The sequence below is a fragment of the Mesoplodon mirus genome, assembly GCF_964341445.2.
Source record: "Mesoplodon mirus genome assembly, chromosome: 5".
Taxonomy (NCBI): domain Eukaryota; kingdom Metazoa; phylum Chordata; class Mammalia; order Artiodactyla; family Ziphiidae; genus Mesoplodon; species Mesoplodon mirus.
The window spans coordinates 133,261,501-133,284,004 of record NC_138980.1 but is presented as its reverse complement, the minus strand read 5'-3'; the positions used below and the strand labels follow the sequence as shown (position 1 = coordinate 133,284,004).

The window sequence follows — 22,504 nt, the reverse complement described above, 5'->3', positions numbered from 1 at the left end:
CATTGTTTTCTTAAATTATGTTTATTGTTTTCTGTGTGTATATTTTAATTTACGGGAATGGTGTCATTATATATTGCACTGTTTCTTATCTTTTTCATCTAGCACTAGGCTTTTAGATGCATCCAAGTGGCTGTGTGTATTTATAATCTGTGGGTTCTAAATAATGTTCTCCTAAGGTGTGCATCTACCACATTTTATCCAACTATTCACTGACTGGAACACAGAATACCTCCAGCTTCCTGCCACTACATGTAATACTAATGAATATCCTAATGTGGACCTTGTCAAAATTTGTTTGGCCTATAGACTCAGGAGCAGAATGTATGGGTCACAGAATATGAATATACTTAACTTGAGTAAATAATGCCAACAGTTCCCCCAAATGACCAATATCGATACCTATTAACAGTGCTTGAGGGTTGGAGGAAATTAGAACTATGGAAAATGACGAGCGTTGACAGAGAATGGGAATTAGGAACGCTCAGTATTGACTTAATTTGCTTCTATCTGATCTCTAGTAGTTTAAGATCCCTACAAATGCTCATCAGTCTTTCGGATTCCTCTTCTGTAACCACTTTTCTCATTTTTCTAAGGGGGTTTCTGCCCTTATCAGTTTTACAGAATTTCTTGTATATTCTACATATTAATCCATTGTCTGCTTTAGACACTATAAATCTCTTATCCCATTTTATTATCTGTATATTAAGTTTGTCCATGGTGTCCTTCACTGAAAGAAATTCTGAACTTTGACCTAATTAAGTCCACCTTAAGTTTGCATTGTCATTGTGTTTTGAAGTTTTAAGAAGTTCTTACCCATTCCTAGGTCACAAAGTTTTCTGCTTAGGTAAAACTATGAAGTTAATATTAAAAAACCTTTCTCATTTAGGTCTTTATCTAGAATCTACCTCTTATCATGTGTTACAGAGGGTTCATGTCTTTCTTCAAATTATAGCCCCCTTTTCTGAATATTAAATAGTGATGATGGGTTTTGTTAATTATTCCCTGTTGTTGTGTAGAAATGTCCTTTTGGGATTTTGATCCCATATTCAGCAACCTTACTAAATTACCTTCAGTTTCATTATTTATAGGGTTTGGGGGGCTTTGAATGAAGACAATCATATCTGTCTTGTATGTAAATAGAGACACATATCTTTCAAACTAATACATATGTTTTTTCTTCTTTTTCTTCTTGCCATACTTTCTGAACGAGGACTTCTGTTTGATTTTGAATAGAAAAACCAATAGCAGCATCTGTGATATTAAAAGGAATATTTTAATGTTTGCCATTGAGTAGAATTGTTGCTCTGCATCTTGGGTAGATACCGTTTATCAGGTTTTAAGAAAGTTCCCATCTGTTCCTAGTTTTCTCTTAATCTCTTTCTTGAATGGATTTTTAATTTGGGGACTTTTTTCAACATTTTTGAAATGACTATAATGGGTTTACTTCTTCAATCTGTTAATGCACTGAATTACATTAATAGATTGTAGGAGATTTTCTAATATCAAACTGCTGCTGTGTTCTTGGGAAGAACTCAACTTGATCATTTTTGTGCATTGGTAAACTTGGTTTGCTAATTCAGGCTTTCCCCACTATGTGAAAGTAGAACATTCCTGTGAAATTTTTCATAAGCCAAAAGGGGTAAAGCAAAGAAACAATTACCTTAGGACACATCTTGCTAATGGATACACAAAAGAAACTGAGATAAAGCACAGATGCTCACAGACACAGTTCATACTATGACAGCCTGATGCTGAGATGTTGGCTGTAATCCTGGGGAAGCAGCTTGGTGGTGCCACTCTGCCTGCTGGGGGTATGTGCTGCCTCTATGATGGCTCCCTGCAAAAGAAACCTAAAATTCTTTTTTCGATTTTCCTCTTTTTTCTTAAAAGCCAAAATCCTTTTCAGATTTCTTTCAGTTAGTGAAAAGAGGTACTAGTTTAGGCCTTTCGTAAAAACAAAAGTGGCATAAAGTGAACTTTTGAAAAGCAGGGTATACCACTTTTGCTTGAGGTTATTTTTTTTTTAACATCTACATTTATGAATAAGATTGCCCCTATGTTTCCTTTTTCAAAATGTCTTTGTTTTCTCAATTTCTTTTTTGAATCAGTTTATATAATTTATCTTTTTGCTAGGAATTAATTTTTTCTGTTTTAAAAATTTTTGACAAAAAGTTGTTCATATCATTTAATCTCTCCTGTATCTATAATTCCGTTCTCTTTGTATATTAATATTATTTACTCATGCCCTGTTTTTTTCCTGATGTTGCTAGATATTTGTAAATTTTATTATTCTTTTTAAATAATGAATTTTTGAAATTGACTATTGTATCTTTATTTTCAATTTCATTAATTTCTGCTCTTTATTAAATCCTTACTGCGATTTTTGGATTTATTCTGTCCTTTTAATACCATATTAAGGTGGCTTTCTAGGACATTAATTTTTATCCTTTTAATTTTAAAAAAAATTATTATTTAAGGTCATAAATTTCCCTCTCAGTAATCTCAGTAATATATTGTATGCCGTATTTTTGTTATTCTTCATTTCTGATTATTTTTCATAAGAATAAAGCACACTTAATTCAATATTTATTGAATCATCTTGATTAAAAATAATGAAATTGTACAAAATTAGGATCATACTTGAAAATTGGTATCTGTGATATCCATATTATACCACAGTACTCAACATACCATGCCATCCATGCCATGTTAATTGTTTTCTCAAAATTGTTTCTTTTCAGCTTAATTTTCAGAAGTTGGTAGAAGGAAGTAAGGTGGGAAGGTGGGGGATATAATTGGAAAGAATAGACATTGCCATAGACGCCTTTGGCTCCATACAATTAGTGTTCTTTCCACAAAAACAAAACATTTTAACATAGTTTTAGATTTCCTAATTAGTGAAGTTCATATCAACTCTTTTGAATTCATTCAGCCATAAAGCTCGCTCACACTTACCTAGTACACACCCATCCCTTTCACCCTGTCAAGTAGTGTCTTAGAGATATTGATGAGTAAGCAGACGTGTTTTAATTTTTTTCTTACAAATACATATTTTATGTGTTTATACATAAAATGGGTTATGTGAAAAGGAATGGAAATATTCTAGATAAATGTGAGCTAGCACTATACATCTCTTATCAGATACCAATTACACTGCTGACTCTGTCAATCTTGGTTCCTTCCTCTGAAGTACCTACTGTTTCCAGGCGTTGCATCCTCAGTTTATCAGTATCTAACTGACATGATTTTCAGCCATGCCATTGGTTTCCTAAGAAACCAATTTTACATATGTGTGTCTGTATGTGTGTACATATATGTATATATACACACATATAAATTTAACCAACTAAGAGGTTTTACTAAGACCTTTTTGCCAAAAAAAAAAGTTGTCCACAGTGTTGAATTTTTATTTTCTAAATACATTCAAGTCAAACGAAATAAAAGTCATGATTTAAAATCCAATGTGTTAATTTTTTTCTGGCAATAACAAGAACATGCAGCTGAAGTGAAGGTGTTTGAGATATGTTTATAACAAATCCATTCATTTCTTGTAAAAGCCTGGGGAATTGTTTTATTTGCTCATTAGTTCATCTGAAGGTGTTAGATTGATTCTGCAAGTTTAAACATGCTCAGTATAAATGAAGGAATATTCACATGGAAAAAATGCTTATCTCTAATAGAGAACAAAACAGTACATGATCAAACAGCAGGAATTTAATATAACCCAGAAATCTGCCTTCTCAGAAAGTTGGAGGTAAAATCAGAGGGATTTTAAAATATGTTGTAGACGTGGTGCTGTCTTTTAGGAGAAAGTTCGTTAACCTTTACATTTCTTCTGAAACTACAACGATTTTATTCACAAGATAATTTTTTGAAAGGGCCTAAGAATTCTGTCTTTTTCTTTCTATTTATTTTCTAATGGGAGAATCAGGCCCTGTTTTTGCCATAGGGTTTACTGATGAGTTTAAAATTTCAAAGCCAAACCAGTAATAAGCCTTACAATATCAGAAACTACTTTAAAAACAGGTAGTTACATGCAATCCCACTAAAATATAAAATCATAGATTCTAAAGAGTTAGAGAAGATACATAATGTAACTTCTCCAATCAATACAAGAACAGCCTCAACAGTCATCCTTGGAGATGGACGTCTAGATTCTGCTTATCACATACAATGACAGGGAGCTTACTACCTGAAAAAGTAAGTTTGTCCATTTTAACAACTCTTTCAGATAAATTTCTGTGTAAATGAAATCTGCCTTTTCACAGTTTCCTTTTATTGGTTCAAGTCTGTTTTAATCTTCCTCCATAAGACTGTTCTTCAAATATACAAAGACATATATGATATTCTCTGGAAATCTTTATTCCACACAGAATATATCCACATTCCTTCAACTGTTCCTCATGGAAGCTGGTTTCTAGGTCCTGGTTGCCTGTTTTAGGGATAATAATGGGACTGGAAACCGTGTCAATTGGATACTGATAAAATAAATTGAGGATGCAATGCCTGGAAATGGTAGATATTTCAGAGGAAGGAACTAAGATTGACAGAGTCATCAGTGCAGTTAATCCTGATAAGAGATATAAGTGCTAGCTTACATTTATCTAGAATATTTCCATTCCTTTTCACGTGACCCAGTGTTATTCTGGTGTTGGGTCATGGAATTCATAGTCTCTGTCTAAGGCTGAATAATTCAATTGGGCAATGAACTCAAAATTAAAACACCCTTTTCTTCTATATTAAGTTTATGACTGAACCAAATTATAATACAAATTGTACACTTTGTTCAAATATCAGCACTTTATAACTGTTATTTTTTAAATTACCAGAAGTTTTATCCACCACCCCCCCACACACATAGATACAGTCTCTTACACACATAAATTCTACCCCCTTCATGGTTTCACATGTATAGAAGTTGCTTTATTAATCCCATATGAAGTAGGATGTTGGTAGGAAATGCTACCTTCATTTACAAATACTTGCATACATAACATAAATGCATACATATGCCTGTACATGCCCACTCACTAATCACAGGACCACTGAAATTAGCACTGGAAGCAAATTCTTATGCTGGTAGAGGGTGGCTGCATCTGACCTTGACCCTGAGCTCACAGCTTTAATACTGTGCTTTCCCATTACTAATGATTTCCCTATGTACTCTGCAGAATAGATGACACAGAGTTAAAACGTTTAAACATATAATAAGGTGACTTTGGCACTTGATGCTGAATTTTTTGAACCTTTGATTAAGAGAGACCAGAAAGGAAGTGAAAGAACACAGCCAAATTCAAACTGGACTGTCAATGTCTAAAGACTTCAGAAATGTTCAAGTATTCTAAGGTCTGACCACTGTATGACATTGTTAGGGCAGTAGGCAATATGTGTATTCACTGTGAATTATCCTGGAAAATTGTGGTCAATCTTGGAATAAAAAATGAAGGTTGAGGAGATGGGACTTAAGAGAGGTAATGGAAAACTTCCTGCATCTCTGAGAGACCCTCTGGTCACTTTATCCTATTCTATAATCATGATGAGTGGTGTACCCTTGTGGGTGATAGTGGATATGCACCCTAGCATGCAGAGGTGGGCAAGGCCTATAAAGGTACTCTGAGGATGCTTCTGGGTTTGTGCAATGGCTACATGTTATTCTTTGTGTTTATTACACCTTTTATCCCAAACAATCAGAACATGTTGTGAAAAATTATAGCAGATGTCCACTATGCTGTGGACCTGTTACATATATGAGATGCAGAGCTATTATCTCTTAGTTCCGCACTGGAAGAGTAGCAATCTCATTTGATCATCAGCAACAAAGTTGAAATTGACAGATGAGGAAACCTGGTTAGAGGGATGCATGGGATCTGATTTTGAGCACAAAAATAAGAAAACAGCCACAGAACTCTGAGAAATGCAAGGAAAAACACAGGTCAGGCTTATTATTTCTTACAATAACAGCAGTGGAGATTTCTTTCTCTAGGATATAGAAGATATAATAAGATACATTAGGATACAATAAGTGATGGCAAGTCATCACCCTCAATGGCAATATCTGGGAGTAAAGTGATGAATTAGAAAAATTATACTTTTAAAGAAATAAAAGATCTATGGAAGGCTAGATAAGTAAAATTCCAGTATGGGGCGAGTCCCCCAGGAAAGCTAATATTGCCAGCTATTGGCTTCTCTGGGAGTATTTTCTGAGTCTGGGAATTATCTGAGGATCAGTCTTGCCATAGGCAGAGGACTCTACTAGAGGAAAGAGAAATCAGCTGAGGTTTTGACAACCATATGGACATGTCACGTAGGAAGAAGAGTCTGAACATATGACCATATGAGACATTTGCTGAGAGCTGTGGCAGTACAAGAGGCTAAGCAGTTGGCCCAAATGAGCAAAATGAAATCTCCAACAATCTCACAGAGTTTAAAAATCAAGCCATAGTGTAGAGAGGCCGACAACAAACACATAGTAAGAATCCTCCTTAAGACCTTTACTGTATTTTAAACCCATTTAGGATGGAAGACAAAGGAGTTACTTTCACAACCTCTGAAAAGCAAAACTTTCAGATTAGAGGAGATAGAGACCTGCTAAACTCAACCAAAAAACCCAAAGGACCGTGCTCAAGGAGGGGTCAGGACCTGAAAGCAGAGTACAAATCCACAGTCCCATAGTGGACTCCATAGGGTTTAGGACATCAAGTCCCATTAAAGGAGCCTGCAACAAACACAACATAGGTCATGCCCTTTTAAACCATTTAAAATTAGAGGTTGACTGAATCTAATTAAAGCTGCAACCTAACTTCAACCTCAATCCAGCTTATTAATTATAGAGTTGAGACAATGAATCTCTCACTCTGTCTGCCTGACAAAAGGGCCAACCCTCTGTGGAGGGAAATAATATCTACTTCAATTTCCCTGGATAATTCATACAATAAAAATTATGAGACATAATTTAAGAAAGGAAAGGTTAAGAAAATGTGGCCAATAATCAAATGTTGACCTAAAATATAGAAACAACCAGTTATTTTACTAGCAAAATGGGTTTATTCAGAAAGAACAAAGAATTACAATTCAGGACATGTACTCTGTGGCAAACCACAGACAAGTCCAGAAAACAAGGGAGATAAATGTCCTTTTACAGAGGAGAAGGGGAAGTTAGAAGGGGCTATTATAAACAAAGAGTCCATTGGAGGAGACTGGGAGTTCAGAGTGTATTGGCTTTTTTTTTTTTTTAAGAAGATGTTGGGGGTAGGAGTTTATTAATTAATTTATTTATTTTTGCTGTGTTGGGTCTTCGTTTCTGTGTGAGGGCTATCTCTAGTTGTGGCAAGCGGGGGCCACTCTTCATCGCAGTGTGCAGGCCTCTCACTGTCGCGGCCTCTCTTGTTGTGGAGCACAGGCTCCAGATGCACAGGCTCAGTAGTTGTGGCTCACGGGCCTAGTTGCTCCGTGGCCTGTGGGATCCTCCCAGACCAGGGCTCAAACCCATGTCCCCTGCATTAGCAGGCAGATTCTCAACCACTGCACCACCAGGGAAGCCCGAGAGTGTATTGGCTTTTCATTGGCTGAGTTGTGACAGCCTCTTATCGGCGGGGCTGTTGCTGGGTCAGGAAAACGTCTTCCTTCCTCCTGCTGGGTAGGAAAGTAGGAAACTTCTTCCTGTTGGAGATGCAAAGCAAATTGTTTATCGTTTGTGCCTATTTGCATTTGTCATGACAGGTGTTATGAGTGTTCTTGATGGAAGTGACCTAGACTTTAGAGAGAAATTCTAGTTTTCAAATCATTTATATCTGAACGTTGAGGAAATTTTCATTAAGACATTGCTGAGACTATAGATTGCATCTCTTCATCTATAATTAACAAATTTTAAATTCATCTTATTTAATGAGCACTTCTTAGTTTTTCTGTTTTTAGTTTTTCTCTTGTATAAATATTGGGGTTATTATGGTGCTTTCTGATAAAATTATGCAGGGAGGCATACATGACCCTGTTGACCCTAATTTGCTTTCCTATATATAAGCTAAAGATTGGATAATCATCCTGCACTACTCATATTAAGGACCAGAAGCCCTCCATTGTTCATAAGCCATTATTTTAAATGTATGATTTTAAATCTTATAAATTTATTTTAGACTCAAAAATGTCCTGAAGTTATGGATTCGAGGTTATGTAAGGAATTTTTGGGTTTTCTTTTTTTTTTTTTTTTGCAGAATATGATTATATTTGCACAAAGTATATAAAATAACTAGCTTCTAGAGAAATTACAGTTTGCATCACTTATTCCTTAGGGAAAGTAAAATGTAAACTACTCAGTCTCCTTTCAATCAATCAGTAAAGAATTTAGCTTGATGATACTAATAAAGACATAAAGAACTTCCAAGAGAGATAACCATCCTCATTCATAATTTTAAACCAGAATTTCAGGAATTGGATGCCCTAAAATAAATTAACTACAAAATAAAACCATTATTATGAAACAGAACTTTTTATCTCGTCTTGGAAATTTCCAAGGTCCTCAATTAACTTGAACAGATGAAAAAGAAATTTTTTTGCATGAGAGAGGAGAAGAGGTAAGGTTTTGTTTTGTTTAGTTTTTTGGAAGCAAAACAGTTCTGGGTATTGGTTTCTGATATTTCACACTATGACCTTAAGTGAATCCCAATCCCCTGGTCATATCCCATACCAATTAAATCAGAATCTCTGGAGATGCATCTCAAACATCAGTAGTAACTAAAGCTCCCCAGGAGAGCTTTTGTCCAATATGCGAAGTACTAAGCCTGAGATACATTACTCTAGAAGCTGCTAGGATTTGTGACTATATAGCAAAACAGAATGTGGACTCAAAATGGAAAGGTACCATGAAAAGTCCTTCTATTTATTCTCTGACTTCCAGGCAGTATCATATCCATGCTATTATGAAGAATGAATTAATCAGACAGAATACAATGTTATAAATAAAGAAGAGGATTAGTGCTTTTCTTACACTGAAATGAAGTTAACTCTGACATAATTCAGTGATAGTTTAATAGTGCATGGCAGTTGCCCATTTGTTTTGGATCATAAATATAAATTTAATTTGAAACTACAGTGCAAATTTAAGAAATCTGCAAGTAATGGCACAAATTAGAGTTTAGTCAATATGCTGAGAACAACACCTCTCTGGGGGAAATGCCATGGGATATAACAAAATGTTTATTACTTCCATGTTGTATCCAAGGCACCAAATCTATTTGCCTATTTTTTCATCTGTAAAAAAAAAAAAGAAATTACATTTTAAAAAATCTGTTAAAAAAGGAAAGTGGGTTGAAAGGGTTATCAAGGTAGTCTCAAGAGAGGAAAAGAAGTTGCAAAACAAAAAAGTATGTAGAGAAGGGGGTAGGGACAATCCCAACTTCTTTCCTTTGGGGACATTAAGGAGTATGCTAATGATCTGAAGATATGCTTGAAAGTTCCAGGCCTTTTTTACCAGCTGGTGGGGCTACTGCCATGATTCACTATACCATAGCTGTAGCTGTATCTTTTGTTTTTACAGTGAACATGAAATAGAAGGGCTTATTTATTATGGCTTTAAAAAGATGAATATTAAATGAGATGTTTACTCACAAATTTCAACAGCTATTAGAGTATTAGTTCATTAAAATTAATAAGCTAATATGAAACTGTTTTAACATTTCCAGATTTATAATTTGCTACTGAAAACTTGCAAACAACTGAACAGATGTAAACTTCAAATCTTTACCTTCACTAGTATCAGGCTTGTGCTATAATTAAGCAAAGCAGCTTAAGATATTTAAAACAAAAACTTCATAACTGTGCTGACAATGAAATGGTTTTTATTAGCAAAGGTCTACTCTACATACACGTTTTAACTTTTCTAGGGAAATTGAAAAAGTTGAGAAATTTTAGGTTACTACTCTTTTGTGAACAATTCTATTATTTTGGTAATACAGTAGAGGTTCTGCTGTTTTATAATATCACTTAAAATATATGATCTACTGCATTTCTGATGGGCTGAAATATTATACTGGATATAATGCAAGATTATGTATAAATTAGATATTTTATAGTAGAATCTGAAAATATAATCTGGAAACAGTTTCTATCCTGTTAATTTTTTTCTTCAATACTACATTTAAATATCCTTTTTCTTAAAATAACAAGGAGAGAAAATAATAACATATGGCACAGGAACTGCCTTTTCTTTTGTTACTCTTTCTGGTCTGAGAAAATGAAAGGCCATTAGGTTAATTTCTAAAAATATTACAAGAGAATTTAAAAAGAGACAATTTAAGTAACTAGAAACTTTTGAGTTCATTCTGAAATATGTATTATGCTTTCAGTTTATTTTATTCTACATTGCTTATGTGGTATGTCCTAAGATTTCATACAGAACAAGAAAAGAACAAGGTTACTAGTTTATTTTCAAAAGAGCTTATACAGACAATTGGTGGCCGAATATGAGACTTTTCAAGCTGATTTGATAATATGACTTCCTGTGAAGTGGGTGCTGATTTCTCAGGAATAGTAGCAGAGCTTTGAAAAGATAAGATGAATCTGAAGTAATAGTGCCTTTTTAAATTCTCAATAGGGAAAATAATCTCTCAAGCAGATAAAATGATTTTTTTTTCTTAAACTGAATTGTCATTGAATTAATGGAGTCTGGGACTTCCCTGGTGGTCCAGTGGTTAAGACTCCACGCTTCCAATGCAGGGGGCGTGGGTTCAATCCCTGGTCAAGAAACTAAGATCCCACATGCCACATGGCACAGCCAAAAAAAAAGAAAATTAATGGAGTCTGACTTTTCTGAACAACATTTCCTATCAGGTTGATCTCCAAAATGTTTAACAGCTAGTAATATAATATTTCTAGTTACATAAATCAAAAATTAGAAAATATATTCCTTTTCATTCACTTAAGCGACTGTAAATATTTATAAAACTGATAACCAGCTCATATAACTAATAGCATAAATTACTAAATCATTTCAATAATTTCTATTTGGAGACTTAGAAATGTTAGGAATAACTTTTTGATATAGATATTGCTACTTAAATGAGGCCCTGTCTGAGCCATGATCTGACAAGGTAGGTTTATCTGATAACAAACTTCAGTTATGAATTTAACTACCCATGGGTTATTTTCTTAATTCCTTATTTTGTTTCAAATAAGGGACCCCTACTGTGTTTCTCAAAAGGAGTCCTATTGGTCTTTTGGTCAGGACAGTTCTTCATTGTATGAGACTAACCCAACATTGCTGAACATTTAGCACACCTGACCAGAAGTAGACCCTTCATTTATTGTAACTACCAGTATCCCCCCTTATATTTCCAAATATCTCCCAACATCACCCCATGGAGGTTACATACGGATTCAAACATTAATGAAGGTTGCTTATTCTTTTTTTCCAGCTTTATTGGCAGTATCAATGACCCAAAAAAATTTTTTTAAGAATCTAAAGTATACAGTTTGGTAATTTGATATATGTATACATTATGAAAGGATACCTCCACAGTGAGTCAGATAACACAACCATCACCTCACATGTTTTCTTTAAGTTTTTGTTTGTTTGTTTTTTGTGTTTTTTTTGGTGAGAACATTTAAGTTCTACTCTCTTAGCAAATTTCAGTTATACAATACAATGTTATCAACTATAACCACATTAGGTCCTGAGACTTTATTCATCTTATAACTGAAAGACTGTACCCTTTTACCAACCTTTCCCTATTTCCCCCACTCCTCAGCCCCAAATAAACCATTTTTCTACCCTGTTTCTATGAGGCTTTTCTGGTTTATTTGTTTGTTTTTTGTTTTGTTTAGATTCCACGTATAACTGATAGCATGCAGTATTTCTTTCTCTGTCTTGCTTATTTCACTTAGCACAATGCTGTCCACATTTATCTGTGTCAAAATAGCAGGATAGGATTTCCTTCTTTTTTAAGGCTGCATATTATTCCATTATATATATATATATATATATATATATATATATATATATATATATATATATACCACCTTTCTTTATCCATTTACCCATCAATGGACATTTAGTTAGTTTACATACCTTGGTGTATATCTCTTCCAGATAGTGATTTTGTTTCCTTTAGATATGTACCCAGAATTAAGATTACTGGATCTATGATAGTTCTATTGTTAATTTTTTGAGGAACTTCCATGTGGTTTCCCATAGTGGCTGCACCAGTTTACATTTCCACCAACAGTGTGCATGGTTCCCTTTTCTCCACATCTTCTCCAGTATTAACCTCTTGTATTTTAGATAATAATCATGCTACCAGCTGTGAGTTGATATCTCATTGTGGTTTTGATTTGCATTTCCTTGGTAATTAGTGATGTTAAAAGTACCTTTTAATGTACCTGTTGTCCAGTTGAATGTTTTCTTTGGAAAAATGTCTTTTCAGGCCATTTGCCTGTTTTTTAGTTGGGTTATTTGTGTTTTTGCTATTGAGTTGTATGAGTTCTTTGTCTATGTTGGATATTAACCTTATATCAGATACGTAGTTTGCAAATATTTTATCCCAATTCATAGGTTGCTTTTTCATTTTTTTGATGGCTTCCTTTGATGAGCAGCAGCTTTTTATTTGATGTCATCCCACTTGTTTTTTTTTTTTTTTTTTTTGCTTTTGTTGCCTTTACTTTTGGTGTCAAATACAAAAAATCATTGCCAAGACCAGTGTCAAGGAACTTATACCCTATGTTTTCATCAAGAATTTTACAGTTTTAGGTTTTACATGCAAATCTTTAACCCATTTTTAGTTGATTTTTTTGTGTATGGTGAAAGATAGGGGTTCTGTTTCATTCTTTGGCATGTGGCAATCCATTTTTCTAAGCACCATTTATTGAAGTGGCTATCCTTTCCTCATTGTATATTCTTGGCCCCTTTATCAAAAATTGACTGTATATGTATGGATTTATTCCTAGGCTCTCTATTCTGTTCCATTGCTCTGTGTCTGTTTTTATACCACTACCATATAGTTTTGAATACTACAGCTTTCTACTATAGTCTGAAATCAGAAAGTGTAATGCCTCCAGCTTTGTTCTTCTTTCTCAAGATCATTTTAGCTATTTGGTTTCTTTTGTGATTCCTTACAAATTTCAGGATTGCTTTTTCTATTTCTGTGAAAGATGCCACTGGAATTTTGATAAGGATCACACTGGATCTGTAGGTGACTTTGGGTAGGACAGACATTTTAACAATATTAATTCTTCCAATCCATGAATATGGAATATTTTTCCATTTGTGTCTTCTTCAATTTCTTTCATCAATATCTTACAGTTTTCAGTGTACAGATCTTTCACCTCCTTGGTTAAATTTATTCCAGTGTTCTTATGCTATTGTTAATAGTATTTTCTTAATTTCTTTCTGATAATATTTTGTTGGTGTATAGAAATACAACTGATTTTTGTATATTGATTTGGTATCCTGCATCTTTACTGAATTTATTGATTATATCTAGGAGGTTTTTTATGAAGTCTTTAGGATTTTCTCTTTATCATAACATCCACAAATAGAGACAATTTTACTTTTTCCTTTCTGCTTTGGATGGCTTTTTTTCCTTGGCTAATTGCCTAGGACCCCAAACTATGTTGAATAAAAGTGGTGAGAATGGGCATCTTTGTCTTATTCCTGTTTTTAGAGGAAAAGCTTTTAGTTTTCTACCATTAAGTATGTTGCTAGCTGAGAGCTTGCCATATATGTTCTTTATTATGTTGACATATGTTCTCTTTATAATCCAGTTTACTGAAAGTTTTGTCACCAAGCGATCTTCAATTTTGTCAAATGCTTTTTCTGCATCTGTCAAGATGATCATGTGATTCTTTCATTTTGTTAATGTGGTATATCACATTGATTTACAGATGTTGCACCATTCTTTCATACCTGGAATAAATCTCACTTGATCATGTTACCTGATCCTTTTAGTGTTGAATTCATTTTTCTAACATTTTGTTGAGGATTTTTGCATCTGTATTCATCAAGAATATACCCATAATTTTCTTTTCTTGTAGTGTCCTTGTCTAGCTTTCATATTAGAGTAATGCTGTCCTAGTAAAATGAGTTTGGAAGTGCTCCCTCCTCTTCAATTTTTTGAAAGAATTTGAAGAGGATTACCATTAGTTTTTCTTTTAATTTTTGGTAGAATTCATCAGTGAAGCCATCTGTCATGGATTTTATTTGATGGGAAGTTTTTGATTACTGATTCAATCATCTTACTAGTAATTGAGCTGTTCATATTTTCTGCTTCTTGATGATTCAGTCTTGGTAGGCTCTATGTTTCTAGGAATTTAAGTTTTATTTAGGTTGTCCAAATTTTTGGCATATAATTGTTCACAGTCTCTTATGCTTCTTTGTACTTGCATATTATCAGTTGTAATGTCTCCTTTTTCATTTATAATTTTATTTTTTGAGTTCCTTTTAAAAATTTTTTGGTAAGTCTAGCTAAAGGTTTATCTATTGTATCTTTACAAAAAACACAGCTCTTAGTTTCAATGATCTTTTCTATTGTCTTTTTGGCCCCTATTACATTTATTTCTGCTCTAATCTTTATGTCCTTTCTTCTACTAACTTTGGGCCTAGTTTGTTCTTTTTCTAGTCCATAAAGTATAAAATTAGGTTGTTTATTTGATATCTTTGTCTCTCTTTTTTTTTTTTTTTTTTTGGCCATGACACGTGGCTTGTGGGAACCTAGTTCCCCAACCAGGGATCAAACCCGCACCCCCTGCATTGGAAGCACAGAGTCTTAACCACTGGACCACCAGGGAAGTCCCCTGAGATCTTTTTTTCTTAATGTCGGCATTCATTACTATAAAATACCCTCTTAGAACTGCTTTTGCTGCACCCCATAAGTTTTTATATGTTGTGATTCTATTTTTATGGGTCTCAAGATAATTCCTGACTTCTCATTTTGACCCATTGGTTGTTCAGGAACATGTTGTTTAATCTACATGTTTGTAAATTTTCCAGTTTTCTTCTTGTAATTGATTTCTAATTTCATATCATTGTGGTCAGAGAATATGCTTTATATGATTTCAATCTTATTACATTTGTTAAGATTTCTTTTGTGTCTTATCATATGATCTGTCCTGGAGAATGTTTCATTTACATTTATAAAGAATGTGTATTCTGCTACATTTTGGGTGGAATGGTCTGTATATATGTCTTAGGTTCATCTGACCTTACGGGTAGTTTAAGTCCAATGTTCCTTATTCATTGTCTGTCTAAATCATCTCTCCATTCTTGAAAGTAGAGTTCTAAGGTTCCTGGCTATTATTAAATTGCTGTCTGTTTCTCCCTTCAGATCTCATAATATTTGTTTTATATGTTTAGGCATTCCTATGTTGGATGCATAAATACAAATATTATGCAGTCATTCTTGGTATCCATAAGAGATTGGTTTCAGGAGCCCCCACTGTTACTATAATCAGCAGATACTGAAGTCCCTTAATAAAGTGGCATAATTCAATGAAAGCGGTTGGCACTCCATGTCTGTAGATGTGAAACCCATGGATATAGAGGGCCAAATGCAACCTCTTGATGAATTGGCCCCTTTATTATTATATAACCACCTTCTTTGTTTCTTGTTACAGTCTTTGACTTAATGTCTCTTTTGTCCAATAGAAGTATGACTACCCCTGCATTTTAAAAATTTACATTAAGTATCTTTTTCCATCTTTTATTTTAAGACTGTGTGTGTCTTTAAAGCTGAAGTAAGCCTCTTGTTGGCAACATATAGTTGGATTTTTTTTTTTTTTTTTTTTTTTGGTGGCATGCAGGATCTTAGTTCCCTGACCAGGGATGAAACCGGTGTCCCTGGCAGTAGAAGTGAGAAATCTTAACCACTGGACTACCAGGGAAGTCCCTGGATTTTTTTTAATACACACTCTCTGTTGTTGAATAATTTAGTCCATTCACATTTAAAGTAACTATTGATACGTATGGACTTATTATTGCCATTTTGTTATTTTCTGTTTGTTTCATTATTCTCTTGTTCCTTTATTTCTCTCATTCTCTTCCTTTGTAATTTGAGGAATTACAGTTTTCCTTTGTAATGATTTTCTGTAGTGGTATGCTTTGCTTGCTTTGTCTTTATTTTTTGTGTATCTACCATAGATTGTGTGTGTGTGTGTGTGTGTGTGTGTGTATGTGATCTTACAACATAATCATGTATTTTATTGTCTTTTAAAAATGTTATATGTTTATTGGGCTTCCCTGGTGGTGCAGTGGTTAAGCATCTGCCTGCCAGTGCAAGAGACATGTGTTCGAACCCTGGTCCGGGAAGATCCCACATGCCGCGGAGCAACTAAGCCCGTGCGCCACAACTACTGAGCCTGCGCTCTAGAGCCCAGGTACCAAAACTACTGAGCCCACGTGCCACAACTACTGAAGCCCATGTGCCTAGAGCCCATGCTCTGCAACAAGAGAAGCCACCACAATGAGAAGCCTGAGCACCACAACAAAGAGTAGCCCCCACTCGCCGCAACTAGAAAAAAGCCACGTGCAGCAGTTAAGACCCAAAGCAACCATAAATAAATAAATTTATTTATTTTTTATTTATTTAAAAAATGTTATATGTTTATTAATTTCTTTCCTTTCAGTTTTATTGAGATATAATTGACATAAAGCACTGTATAAGTTTAAGGCATGCAGCATAATGATTTGACATACATCAATCATGAAATGATTACCTCAATAAGTTTAGTGAGCCTCCATCATCAAATATATATAGAAAATAAAGGGAAAAGATTTTTTCCTTGTGATGAGAACTCTTAGGATTTACTCTCTTAACAACTTTCAGATATAATACAGAGCAGTATTAATTATATGAATCATGTTATACATTACATCCCTAGTACTTATTTATCTCATAACCAGACATTTGTACCTTTTGACTACCTTTATCCAATTCCGCCTCCCCCCAGCTACTACCTCTCTGGTAACCACAACTCTGATCTCTTTTACTGTGAGTTGGTTTATTTGGTCTTTTTTGAAGTATGATGGACCTGCAACACTCTGTTAGTTCCTGGCACACAAGATAGTGATTATTTTGTAATGTATAGAAATATCTAATCACCAAGATAAGTCTAGTTACCATCTGTCACCATACAAAGATATTACCTTATTATTGACTGTTTTCCCCGTGATGTACATTTCATTTTCATGACTCATTTATTTTGTAACTGGAAGTTCGTAACTCTTCATTTTCCCTCACCTTATTTCTCTCCTCCCCGATCCCCTTTCCCCTCTGGCAAACCTTTGTTCTCTGTATCAGTGACTGTTTCTGTTTTGTTTCATTCATTTGTTTTTTTTTTTTTAGATTCCACATATAAGTAAAATCATATGGTATTTTACTTTCTCTGTCTGACTTATTCCACTTAGCATAATACCCTCCAGGCTCATCCATGTTGTCACAAATGGTGAGATTCCATTCTTTTTATGGCTGAGTAATATTCCATTGTATGTATATGTGTGCACACGCATGTGTGTGTGTCTACATCTTCTTTATCTATTCATCTATCTATGGGCATGTAGGGTTGCTTCCATATGTTGGCTATTGTGAATTATGTTGCAAATAACATAGGGGTGCATACACCTTTTCTAATTGTGTTTTCATTTCTTTGGAAAAATACTCAGAACTGGAATTGCTGGACCACATAGTAGTTCTCTTTCTAATTTTTAAGGACCCTCCATACTGTTTTCCATAGTGGTTGCACCAATTTACATTTGTACCAACAGTGCATGAGAGTTTCCTTCACTCCATATCCTTGCCAACACTTGTTAGTATCTTTTTTTTTTTTTAAAGAAACTGCTTTTTATTTATTTATTTATTTATTTTTGGCTGTATTGGATCTTCGTTTCTGTGCGAGGGCTTTCTCTAGTTGCGGCAAGTGGGGGCCATTCTTCATCGCAGTGCGCGGGCCTTTCACTGTCGTGGCCTCTCTTGTTACGGGGCACAAGCTCCAGACGCGCAGGCTCAGTAGCTGTGGCTCACAGGCCTAGTTGCTCCGCGGCATGTGGGATCTTCCCAGACCAGGGTTCGAACCCGCATCCCCTGCATTGGCAGGCAGACTCTCAACCACTGCGCCACCAGGGAAGCCATTAGTATCTTTTTGATAATAGCCATTCTGATGCGTGTGAAGTGATATCTCATTGTTGCCTTTATTATGTTGAAGTATGTTTCCTCTATACCCACTTTGTGGAGAGCTTTTTCAATAAATGAATGTTGAATTTTGTCAAAAGCTGTTACAACATCTATTGAGCTGATCATATCGTTTCTATTCTTCAGTTAATGTGCTATATCACAGTGACTAATTTGAGAATACTGAACCATTCTTGCATTGCTAGGAAAAATCCCAATTGATAGTGTTCTCTGATCCTTGTAATGTATTATTGGATTTGATTTGCTAACATTATGTTGAGGATTTTTGAATCTGTATTCATCTGGGATATTGACCCATAATTTTCTTGTGGTGTCTTTGTCTGGTTTTTGTATCAGGGTAATGCTGGCCTAGTAAAATGAGTTTGGAAGAGTTTGAAAAAGATAGGCATTAATTCCTCTTTAATGTTTGGTAGAATTTGCCTGTGAAGCTTTCTGATACTGGACTTTTGTTTGTTGAGAGTTTTTAAATTAGTCCTTCAATTTCATGACTGGCATTTGGTCTGTTCATATTTTGTGTTTCATTCTGAGTTAGTCTTGGGAAACTATGTTTCTAGGAATTTATCAATTTCTCCTAGGTTATTCATTTTATTGGCATATAATTGTGATAGTAATCCCTTTTGATCCTTTGTATTTCTGTAGTGTTGGTTTTAACTTCTCTCTCATTTCTGATTTTATTTATTTGGGCCTTCTCTTTTTCTTAATGCATCTGACTAAATGTTCATGAATTTTATTTCTTTTCAGAGAACCAGCTTTTAGTTTCATTGATCTTTTCTACTGTTGTTTTAGTCTGTGTTTCATTTATTTCTGCTCTGATCTTTATTCTTTCCTTCCTTCTACTAACTTTGTTTTTCTATTTGTTCTTTTCCTAGTTCCTTTAGGTGTAAGTTTAGGTTGAGATTTTTCTTGATTCCTGAGATAGACTTGTATTGCTATACAATTCCCTTTTAGAGCTGCTTTTGCTGCCTATGATAGATTTTGAATCATTGTGTCTTTGCTGTCATTTGTATGCAGGTATTTTTTAATTTCCTCTTTGATTTCTTCAGTGACTCACTGGTTATATAGTACCATATGGTTTAGCCTACATATGTTTGTTTGTTTGTAGGTGGTTTTTTTTTGCAGATATTTCATTTTTAGTCTCATACCATTGTGGATGGAAAAGATGCTTGATATGATTTCAGTTTTCCTAAATGTATTGAGGTTTGTTTTTTGGCCTAGCATGCAGTGTATTCTGGAGAAAGTTCCATGTGTACTTCAAAAGAATGTATATGTTGCTGTTTTGGGATGGAATGTTCTCTAAGTGTCTATTAAGTCTCTCTGGTCTAATGTGCCATTTAAAGCTAGTGTTTCCTGATCGATTTTATATCTGGATAATCTTCCCATCTATGTAAGTGGGATGTTTAAGTCACCTACAATTAATACTTGCTTTAAATATTTAGGTGCTCCTATGTTGGGTGTATATATATTTACAATTGTTATATCTTCTTGTTGGATTGATACCTTTATCATTACTTAATGTCCTTCTTGTCTGTTATGACAGTCTTTATTTTAAAGTCTATTTTGTCTGATATGAGTATTGCTACCTCTGCTTTCTTTTCATTTCCATTTGCATGGAATAGCTTTTTCCAGCCCCTCATTTTCAATCTGTGTGTGTCTTTAGATCTGAAGTGTGTCTCTTGTAGGCAGCATATATATGGGCCTCATTTTTTTTATCCATTCAGCCACTCTATACCTTTTGACTGAAGCATTTAGTCCATTTACATTTAAAGTTTAAAGTTTATACATTTATTCCCATTTTGTTAAGTGTTACCTGGGTGTTTTGTACTTCTTATTTATTTCTAACTTCTTTTGCTCTCTTCCCTTGTTATTTAATAACTATGTTTGGATTTTTTTCTTTTGTGTGTATCTATTATAGGTTTTTTGGGTTTGTGGTTACCATGAGGTTCATATATATATACATACGTGTGTGTGTGTGTGTTTATGTGTGTGTGTGTGTGTATATATATACACACACACACGATTATTTTAAGTTGAATATCTCATTTTTTAAAGCATTCTAACAACTCTTTTTACTCCTCCCACCCACATTTGTTTTTGACATATTTTACAATTTTTTGTTTTGTTTATCCCTTAACTATTTTTTATGGTTATAGATGACTTGCTATGTTTGACTTTTAGCTTTCCTGTTAGCTTTATAAGTGATTAATCTACCACTATTATTGTATATTTGTCTTTACCAATGAGATTTTTCCTTTCATAATTTTCATATTCCTAGTTTTGGTCTCTTTTTTCTGCTTAAAGAGGATGCTTTAACATTTCTCATTAAACTGGTTTAGTGGTGCTGAACTTTTTTACCTTTGGTTTGTCTGTAACACTCTTTACCTCTCCTACAAATGTGAATAATAGTCTTGTTGTGTAGACTATTCTTGGATGTAGGTTTTTCCTTTCCTCACTTTGAATATATCATTCTGGCCTGCAAAGTTTCTACTGAAAAGTCAGCTAACCATGTTATGGGACTTCCATTGGATATAAGTAGTTGCTTTTCTCTTGCTGCTTTTCTCTAATTTTTGACATTTTAATTACAGTGTGTCTTGGCATAGACCTCTTTGGGTTGATCTCATTTGTGATTCTTTCTGCTTCCTGGACCTGGATGTCTGTTTCCTTTCCCAGGATAAGGAAGTTTTCAGCTATTACTGCTTCAAATAAGTTATCTGCCCCTTTCTCTCTTCTCCTTATGGGACTCTTATAGTGTGTACATTGGTCCATTTGATGGTGTCCCATAAGTACCTTAAGATATCTTCACTCTTTTTTAATCTTTTTTTTTCTTTTTGTTCCTCTAATTAAATGAATTCCATTGCCCTGTCTTCTACTTTGCTGGTCCTTTTTTCCATTTGATCTAGTCTGCTTGAACCCTCTCTATTGAATTTTTTAGTTCAATTATTGATATCAGCTATGTGATTTCTGTTTGGTATTTTAAAAAATATTTTTTCTCTTTGTTTGAATTCTCACTTTGTTCATGCATTGCTCTCCTAACCTCAGTGAGCATCTTTGTATCTGTTATTTTGAACCATCAGGTAAAGTTCTTTTCTGTTTCACTAAGATGTGTTTATGTAAATTTATCCTGTCCTTTTGTTTGAAATATACTCCTATTTCTTCATTTTCCTTGACTTTCTATTTTGGTTTTTGTGCAAGACTCTCCCAGTCTTGACAGAGTTGTCTCAATTAGGAGATGAACCTTATCTATCAGCCCAACCCAAGCACCTAGTTGTGTCCTAAATTTTTGTGATTGTCCATGCCTCTGCCTTTATTTTTAGTGGCTCCCAGTAGCTGAGGGTGTATCAAGACCCATCAATGTCCCAAAGGGGAAGATCACAGTCAGCATTTAGATGCAGCTTGATTGAAAGTGGTCCCTCAAGCAGCAGTTGGGAAAGTAAGTAGTTAAGCCTCTTCCAGGGAGAAAGTGGGAAATGGACATTTTCCCCTGCTCCCTCTATAATAGGCCCAGGTTTATAGCCAGAGGGGAGGGTTGGTGCTCCTTTGTCCATTAAGAACTGTTTATTTATTTTACACAGTCCTGTGGAACTTGTGAGTGAAAATTCCATTGGCTACTAGAGCCAAGCAATCTGAGGCCCATCTTTCAGTGGCAGCCACAAAACCTGGGGTACCCCAGATGTGTTTACAGGCTCCTTCTAGGGAGATACTGGCAACTTGGTTTCATTATTGGAGTGAGCTAGAGAGAGAAGGTGGGAGGGATATCCACCAATTTCTCTGGTCTCTAGAGAGGATCACAGCTGCCCCTAGATGCCTACCAACTTAGAAGCCAGGCTGTCAAGTGGCAGCTTTTAGAGTATGTAGATAAACCCCTTTCAGGAAAAAACTGAGAGGCTGTTCTGCCTGCTTCATCTGCACTGAGCCCTGGTGGGATAGCCAGTTAAGAATTGCTTCTTCGTTTGCCACAGTTCTGTGGAACTTATGAATGGAAGCCCTTTAGCTATCAGAGTCAGGTGATCTGGGGACCCATACCCTGTTTGGCAGCCATAAAATCTGGGGTGCAGATGTGTTTACATGCTCCTTCCAAGTAAGTACTGGTGACTTGTATCAGGCTGGACAGAGAAGGCAGGAGAGGTATCCCCTGGCTTCCCCAGTCTCTTGGGAGGATGCAGGCCAGACCCTAGAACCATCTAAATTAGAAGCCTGGCCCTGAGGCAGAAGCTTTTAAAGTATGCAGATAAACTTCTCTCAGGGAAAGACTGGTGTATGAGTGATTTTGCCTGATCCCTCTGCAGTGAGATAGCCATGGCAGTTCTAGTATGCCCATTAAGAATCGCTTCTTTGTT

At 34.9% G+C, this 22,504-nt stretch overlaps 1 protein-coding gene across 2 annotated transcripts in view; it reads left to right on the top strand.

The window, feature by feature from the left end:
- The window catches only part of RNF180 (ring finger protein 180), a 273,564-nt gene that overhangs the window by 228,478 nt on the left and 22,582 nt on the right, over positions 1-22,504 (top strand). The gene's annotated exons all lie outside the window — the stretch shown is intronic.